Source organism: Scyliorhinus canicula, chromosome 21, assembly GCF_902713615.1.
Source record: "Scyliorhinus canicula chromosome 21, sScyCan1.1, whole genome shotgun sequence".
NCBI classification, from domain to species: Eukaryota; Metazoa; Chordata; class Chondrichthyes; order Carcharhiniformes; family Scyliorhinidae; genus Scyliorhinus; species Scyliorhinus canicula.
Window position 1 is genome coordinate 59,434,728 of NC_052166.1, and position 8,046 is coordinate 59,442,773.

Here is an 8,046-nt window from a genome sequence, read left to right on the forward strand (position 1 = left end):
ACAAGTTTATTTGTTTAGTTACACAATAAATTATTCGCTTACATTGGACTAGGAGTGTGAATCAACATCGAGTTTAAGAGCATCTTGGCATAAAGCAAATTAATAACATATTACAGTAAGTAATATAACAACCACTACCCCCTACCTACTCCGCTGCCCTCAGTGCCCTCAATGACCCACGATGTGCTTTGCCTTCCTAGTTCTATCGCTACGTCTCGGTGTAGCCCCAGGGTGCACATCAGAGGTGAAGGCTGCCAGCTGCTTACCTCATCCTATGGCCTTCGATGCCCTTGGCGGGCTACCTCTGGGCAGGAGGGCCTCTGCGCACTTGCCAGCGGCTCATACACAGCCGTGACACCCTGTTCTAGGTGCCTCATCAGAGGAGTGGAACTCGGGGGAACTGTTGCCACTCCATGAGATGGGAACCCATTGCACCCAGCGCCCCGTCCTCCCGGTCAGTGCCCATAGGGATGGGATGGAGGGGCAGCTTGTTCGAGCCCCAGCTGCCTACACCATCTGGCTCTATCAGTCCTGGTGGCTCCCCATGGTTTGCACTATCTTCTTCGGTGACTGGGACATGCTCTGCAGTACCTCGGCAATGCCTACCTGCGACAAGCTCTGAAGCGCTTTTCCCATTATTATCAGAGAGTGGGACATGTCCCGCAGAACCTCATCAACATCAGCCTGGTGCTGGGTAACGTCCCCCAGTGCCAGTGAGTCAGACATTCTGTTGCGACCCTCAGCCATGGCCATTACCGACTGCGCCACGCCTTGGACACCTTCACTAATGGTGCCGACATTGTGTAATAGGCTCTCCACTGCGGTTGCCACCCTAACAAAAAAAATTATTTGGGTACTTTAAATTTATTTTTAAAAAAGGTTGCCCACCAGGCCAAATATCAGAAAATTGGCTGCTGCTTCATTCAATGAAAGTTTAAAAGCTTCACACCAATTCAGGAGATCCATGTCTGAACTGATTAAGTCTCCTCTCCACATCTGTTTTTCCACTCTAAATGAGAGTCCACCAATCAGAACCTGATGTTATACTATATTGCCTGCTGCTATCAGCAAAATCAGCGCAACAGGCTCTGATTGGTGCTCCCACGCCAGTCACCTCAGTATGGGACCCTCCCATTAGCCAGGGCCCATGCTGTAGCGTTGTGTGTTTCATTGTAGGTCTGCCTCTATTGGTGAACTATGATGCATTAGGGAGGCCTTTAAGTTGCTGGTTGGGCAGCTCTTCTGCCAATGTGAAGTTATAAGGGTTCTGAGCCTAAGTCCCGAATGATACCATGGAGAATTTTTTAAAATATTTTTATTGGCATTTTCTAGTTTTTACAGAGTAACAACTCAATCTACCGTGCATCCGGTATTTACATATAGTGATGTTTCTTATTTACATAATTTTTGACATATATCCCCTCCATCTGCCCCCTCCCCTTTTCCCTTGTTTCGCTCTGTGACTCCGTTGGATCCCCTCCTCTCCCATTCTACCTTTGTGTGTGTTCTTAATTGCTTTCCTCTATCCCTCCTCCCCCCCCACCCTCTCTTCCTAGTCATTGCTTGCTTTGAACAGGCTGATGGACAACAGCCCCCCCCCCCCCCCCCCCCCCCCCCCCGCTTTGTGGAAGCCCTCGTCTGACCCTCAGATGGTTTACTAGATATTCTCCAGCTGGAAAAATTCCAATAAGGCTGCCAGCCAGACTGCAGCTGTGGGTGGTGATGCTGATCACCAGCCGAGCAGGATTCTCCAGCTTGCGATTAAGGAAGCAAACACCAGGGCATTGGCTCTCTTCCCCATACGTAGTTCTGGCTGGTTCGATACCCCGAAGAGTGCCACTCGGGCACGGCTCCATCCTCTCCCCCACAACCTTGGACAACACTTCCAATAAGGCTGTCCAGAACCTGACAAGTCTGGGGCGGGCCCAGAACATGTGGCGTCATTAGCAGGGCCTCCCTGGCACCATTCCCATTTGTCCTCCATCTACGAGAAGAACCTGTTCTTTAGGGTGCTGATTATGTGAGCTCTGTGCACCACTTTGAACTGCATGAGGCTTAGCCTAGTACAGGAGGAGGTGGAGTTGGCCCTACTCAGTGCCTCGCTTCAGAGTCCCCAACCCACTTCTGCCCCCAGTTCGTCCTCCCATTTTCACCTGGCTTCGTCCAGTGGTATTCTTGCCCTTTCCAGCAACTGTCCATAGATTTCCCCAACGTTCCCCCCCTCTTTATTGTCCGTGTTTATTAGCTCTTCCAGTAACATGTCTCTCAGGGTCCAAGGGTACCTTGCTGTTTGCTTGCGGAGAAAGTGTTTAATTTGACGGTGCCAGAGTTCCTGACTGGTCGGTGGTAGCTCCAGTTCTTCTGTCAGTTCGCCCAAGGTTGCGAGTCTGTCCCCGAGAGTTCCTGACTGCTAGTGCCCCCTGTCCTGTCTCCATTTTTTAAAGATGGCGTTGTGCATGGTTGGCGGGAATTTGTGGTTGCTGCAGATGGAGGTCATGGAGGACATCTCAGTTGGACCAAAATGCTGCCTCATTTGGTTCCATGTCCTCAATGTGGCTGCCACTCTGCTGTGGCGTGGGCCTGGTGTTGTTCCCTTGCAGGAGGACCCCCATACTTTGAGTTCTCATATGTGTTGTTTTTGTTTCTGGGTCCCAGTCACATGACCTTGGTCTGGAGCCCACATGGTGTGTCTGTACCGCCACCTGTTGGTTGGATGTCTTACACCATCAATAGATGATATGGCTCATAAGCATAGCACCACAGTATCCATGCCCTCACCCTCTCAGTTGTCATTGCCCAGTGGTAGTATTGCAAGTTCAGTAGGGTCAGGCCACCCATATTTTTCTTCCTTTGCAGTGTCGACTTAGGGTTCTTACCCACCCACACAAACGCTATGATCTTTTGGAAAAACTTTAGGGATGAAGATAGGTATGTATCTAAACAGGCAGTGGAACCTCGTCTGCACCCTCCCCACCAGGGAAAGTCATTTGGTTTCCCTTTGTTAGGGGGCTATCCAAAATGGTCGTGGTCACCGTTCTAACCATAAGGTCGGGCCCCTGCACTCTGGGGTTTCCCATTGTCCAGGGGGCACGCAACATGGACGCCAACTGTGTGTATGCCATATGTGCACGCTCCTGCACATCCCTTCGTTCAGGGACCCTCCAAAGTGGCTGCTTGTGGCGCCACCCGTTCCTTACCCGCCGAAGCCAATCCGAAAACCAATTCTTTCTTTCCATCTTGTTCCTTTCTCCCCCTGCCCCATCCCCCCTCCTCCATGAGCGAGGCAGCACAGTCCCACGCAAACATATTGAATGTTCAATAAGTCTCTATCTCTTTAGCAATCCTTCCCTGATCTACCTTCATCTCTACCTCACCTGCCCCTTGTCCAGGCCATCTCTACCTCACCTGCCCCTTGTATTTGGTCAGTACAAATTTGTTTGCCTCCGCCAGGGTTTTAAAATAGTGCTCCTTGTTCTGGTATGTGACCCAGAGCCTGGCTGGGAACAACAGACTGAATCATACCCAGTTCTTGTACAGCGCTGATTAAACTTGTCCTGTATTTTGCCAGGTCTGCCACAATAACGCGATAAATTCGGATTTTATGTTCTTCCCATTACTCGTTTTAGTCTGTCTCACCTGCCTCAGGATCCTCTCACAATCCTGGTACCAGTGCAGCTTCGCAATGACCATTCTTGCCTGTTCCCCCGCCTTAGGCCGAAACCTGTGTTTACTGTCGAGTTCTGGGGAAGCTGTCTCTCCTGACTAGGTTGCCCAGCTTTTGGGCGACATAGCCCGTCAGGTCTCTAGCCTCAATACTTTCTGGCAGGCCCACAATCCAAATGTTCTGTCGTCGGGATCTTTTTTGTGGTACTCTACTTTCCCCTTTAAAATTCCCTTGGGCCCCCAACAAACTTTTTAGCTTCTGCTTCCAGGGCGAAAATCCTGACGCTCTGGCCCATCAAGGCTGTCCCTTAATCATGGATTGTCCTTTCCTGTGTTTTCACCTTCTTCCCCAAACCGTTGATCGTTTTCTGTATGGTGACCATCGCCTCTGTCACTGTCACCTTGACAGTCATCTGAATCCTGATCACCTCTCTCATGGCAGTCAGCTCCCCTTCATGAAGAAAGTCTTCCATCCGTCTCCAGGTGGTGGTGAGGGGAGGGTAGCTGATGGCTAATGCCAAGGTCATTGGTCTCCCTCTCTCTTGGGTGGCTGGGATACCCTCGCCTCGTGGGTCCCCCGGCCTGTCCACTTGCTGCTCGTGACCTCGTCTGCCATTTCTGCTCTCTGTTTAACCCCTTGAGCTCCTGTTTGCTTGAATTTTGATGTTGATCGTTTCTTCTCACCATTGAGATTAATTTGCCTTTGAATTTTCAGGCAAAATCTGTCTAAAAGTGACTATTTGGTTCTGGTCCGGAAGAGAGCCATCTGATGTGCATCCGGTCAGCACATCACCTTCATCGGAATTGGCAAAAGCCACCATTGATGCCACAGCTTAAATGCCGATTTTCCCACCCACTATCGGTATTTGCTGAGTTGAGAAAATAATATTTTATGTCTTAAAGGGAGTGTTCCAGAAAATAAAGCTAAGGCATCTTAAGGCTTTGTCATCAATACTGGGTCACTGAGAGGGTTACAAAGACCAGTGTCAGAGGACAATAGCGTACAATCGAAGGAGTAAAGCTGGAAGAGGTTGTACAAATGGGGCGCTTTGAAAATGGTAGAAGCTGAAGATAAGGATAAGGAGTTTAAATTCAGTAGGTTGGGGAACATAGATCTTCCTTGATCATATTTTGTAAGCTAGAGTCCAGAGTCTCGAACTGAACAGTATAACTTTTATTAAAAATTGGTTATTAAATTCTATGCATTCATGTATAGTATAATATCATTAATGAAACGGCAACTACCAAATAACAAAGTGGGAGCAGTCAATGCTTATAACATATAGATTTCATAGAATTTACAGTGCAGAAGGAGGCCATTCGGCCCATCGAGTCTGCACTGCCCTTGGAAAGAGCACCCTACGCAAGCCCACACCTCCACCATACCCCGTAACCCAGTAACCCCACCCAACACAAGGGCACATTTGAACACCATGGGCAATTTAGCATGGCTAATCCACCTAACCTGCACGTCTTTGGACTGTGGGAGGAAACCGGAGCACCCGGAGGAAACCCACGCACACACGGGGAGAACGTGCAGACTCCGCACAGACAGTGACCCAAGACGGGAATCGAACCTGGGACCCTGGCACTGTGAAGCAATTGTGCTAACCACTATGCTGCCATGCTGCCCATATAATCATGTACAAGTACCCCCAATCTAAAAACGCTTTATATGTGCAATCAGATTTCTATGGATCGGGGCACAACTTGAATCAGTGAAAGTAACTAACTGATCAATTTACAGTAATGTCTAATTCACCTCTATTAGTTTTGCAAGTTTAAAAACATACTTGCTTGGAATACCCCAGCCACGTATTTCACGGCGGCATGTCATTCATTTCACTTGTCAATGGGTTTTCCCATTGAAGCCAGCCCACGCTACCGGGAAACCTGAAGACAGTGTTCTTTAGGAGTGTCTGTGTAGACTTGATGGGCCAAATAGCCACCTTCTGCACTGCAGGGATTCTATGAAGGCATTGTGGCAGTGCCACTTTCTCAAAGTCCATCATGGATGGGCAACAAATATCAGCCTTGCCAGCATTGCTCCCACATCAATGAAAAGTTTTTAAATATTAGCAGCATGGTGGTTAGCCCAGTTGCTTCACAGCTCCAGGGTTCCAGTTTCCATTCACGGCTTGGGTCACTGCCAGTGTGGAGTCTGCACGTTCTCCCCCTCTTTGCGTGGGTTTCCTCCAGGTACTCCGGTTTCTCCTCACAGCCCAAAGATCTGCAGATTAGGTGGATTGGCCATGATAAAACTGCCCCTTAGTGTCCAAAAAAGGTTAGGCTGGGTTACGGGGATAGGGTGGAGGAGTGGGCTTAAGCAGGGTGCTCTTTCCAAGGGCTGGTGCCGACCCGATTGTGCCGAATGACCTCCTTCTGCACTGTAAATTCTACGATTAAGTACCTTACGTGTCTTTTGCCTACATTATCTGCGCGTTTGTATGAATTATCCCACCTCGCTCCCTCAGACCAGCTATTTGCCAGTCAGTTGTGTCTACTTTAGCAGTTAAAATTCGATAGGATCTGACCCGGGAGCTGGTAAACCAACAATAACAAAAGGAGAAAATGCTGGAAAAAGTCTGGCAACACCTGTAGGGAGGGAAAAGAGCTAACCTCGAGTCCGATGACTTTTTCTCTCCCTCCAGTGGCTGCCAGACTTGCTTAGACTTTCCAGCATTTTCCCTTTCGTTTCAGATTCCAGCGTCCGCAGTAATTGGCTTTTATATAGTTAATAGCAAAAGAAGGTGAGACGCTCCCCCTCTCCCTGCCAGTTGCAAGTTTTAGGTCCATTTGTACTGGCGGGCAGGTCATCTTTCCAGAGCGCTGAACTGCGAGGGGAAGTGCTCAGCCCAAGCGCAAAGGCACGGCTTTAAATGATGACAGCCAACCCAGCCAGCGCCTTTCGGCTTTGCACGAAGTGACCTGACAGAAGTGCCCCCTTGGATCCGCCTGAGGAAGGCGGCAATAACCCCAGCCTTGCGCCTCTGGGCATCATTCAGGCGCCCTCAGTCTGCCCCCAGACTGAATCAGTTCAGGACAGCTCTGCGAAGGATTCCCAAAACAAGCAGCAGGGTCGGCCAGAAGGTTTGCGTTTGGGGTTGAAGGGAAAATGAAAAGAAAAAGCAATGCACATATAAACATATATATTTGCAGCTTGTGCATGAGGAAGAGTTTCCTGGCTTGAAGGAAAGTCAAGGTGTCAGGCGCCAGATTGAGATTTTTCAAAGCGCGAGGTACGAATCGACCCGATTTCAGCTTTGCCGCTTGTTTTGTTTCATGTGTGTATATATTTATATTTACCTGTGCATTACCCGCCCCCCCTCTCCCCCTGAGGTAGCTCACCTGGGTCGCTCGGTCGGTTTGTCCCCCCTGACGCTTTCCAACCCGCTCGCGCTGGTTCTGCTTCTGCGCACTCGGCTGCCGGCGGCTGGGTTTTAAAGGGGAGGGGCCGAGGGGGGAAGGGAGGGGCTCGCCGGCGGAGGGGGGAGGGGCCCGGATGCAGGGCGGGCCGGGCTGCTGATTGGCAGACGCTAGGAATGAGGCGGGGTCTTTAGCTCCCCCCCCCCCCCCCTCCCGCTCGTCCTCCTGCACTGTCCCTGCGTCATGACGTCACACGCCACCTCCCCCCCGCCCTCTGAAGTCCGTTAAACGTTTCCAGCGGTACCTCAGTGCGCCAGGTGAGCGGCGGGTCAGGTGAAGGACGGGCCACTTCATTCCGGGGACCGCGAGCGTCTGGTTCCAGACTTTTGGCCCGAAGCCAGACACTTCATTTAGAGTGGCGACAGCGCAGCCGGAGGTTATTCGGCCCTTCATGCCCGCCTGTGCCGGCTCCCCTTCAGAGAGACGACGCCACCCGGCTCTTTCCCCGCGGCCCTGAACCACATGTTGTCTCTTTGGCTGCCTATCCAAATGTGTTTGCTTAATAATCTTTATTGTCACAAGTAGGCTTACGTTTGGGCAGCACAGTGGCTTAGCCCTACTGTCCCACGGCGCCGAGGTCCCAGGTTCGATCCCGGCTCTGGGTCACTGTCCGTCTGGAGTTTGCACATTCTCCCCGTGTTTGTGTGGGTTTCACCCCCACAACCCAAAGATGTGCAGGCTAGGTGGATTGGCCACGCTAAATTGCCCCTTAATTGGAAAAAATTAATTGGGTACTCTAAATTTACAAAACAACAAGTAGGCTTACGTTTAACGCTGCGATAAAGTTACTGTGGAAATCTCCTAGTCACCACACTCCGGCGCCTGTTCGGGTACACTGAGGGAGAATTCAGAAACCGGAGCACCCGGAGGAAACCCACGCAGACACTGGGAGAACGTGCAGACTCCGCACTGACAGCAACCCAAGCTGGGAATCGAACCTGGGACTCTGGGGCTGTG

At 50.6% G+C, this 8,046-nt stretch overlaps 1 protein-coding gene across 2 annotated transcripts in view; it reads right to left on the bottom strand.

The window, feature by feature from the left end:
* ass1 (argininosuccinate synthase 1) overlaps nt 1-7,113 on the bottom strand; it is a 168,702-nt gene extending 161,589 nt beyond the window's left edge. For both annotated transcript variants that reach the window (XM_038782508.1, XM_038782509.1), the window contains exon 1: nt 7,012-7,113. The gene's annotated coding sequence lies outside the window, so the exon portion shown is untranslated. The remainder of the gene's footprint in view (nt 1-7,011) is intronic.
* Between the last annotated feature and the right edge of the window lie 933 nt (nt 7,114-8,046).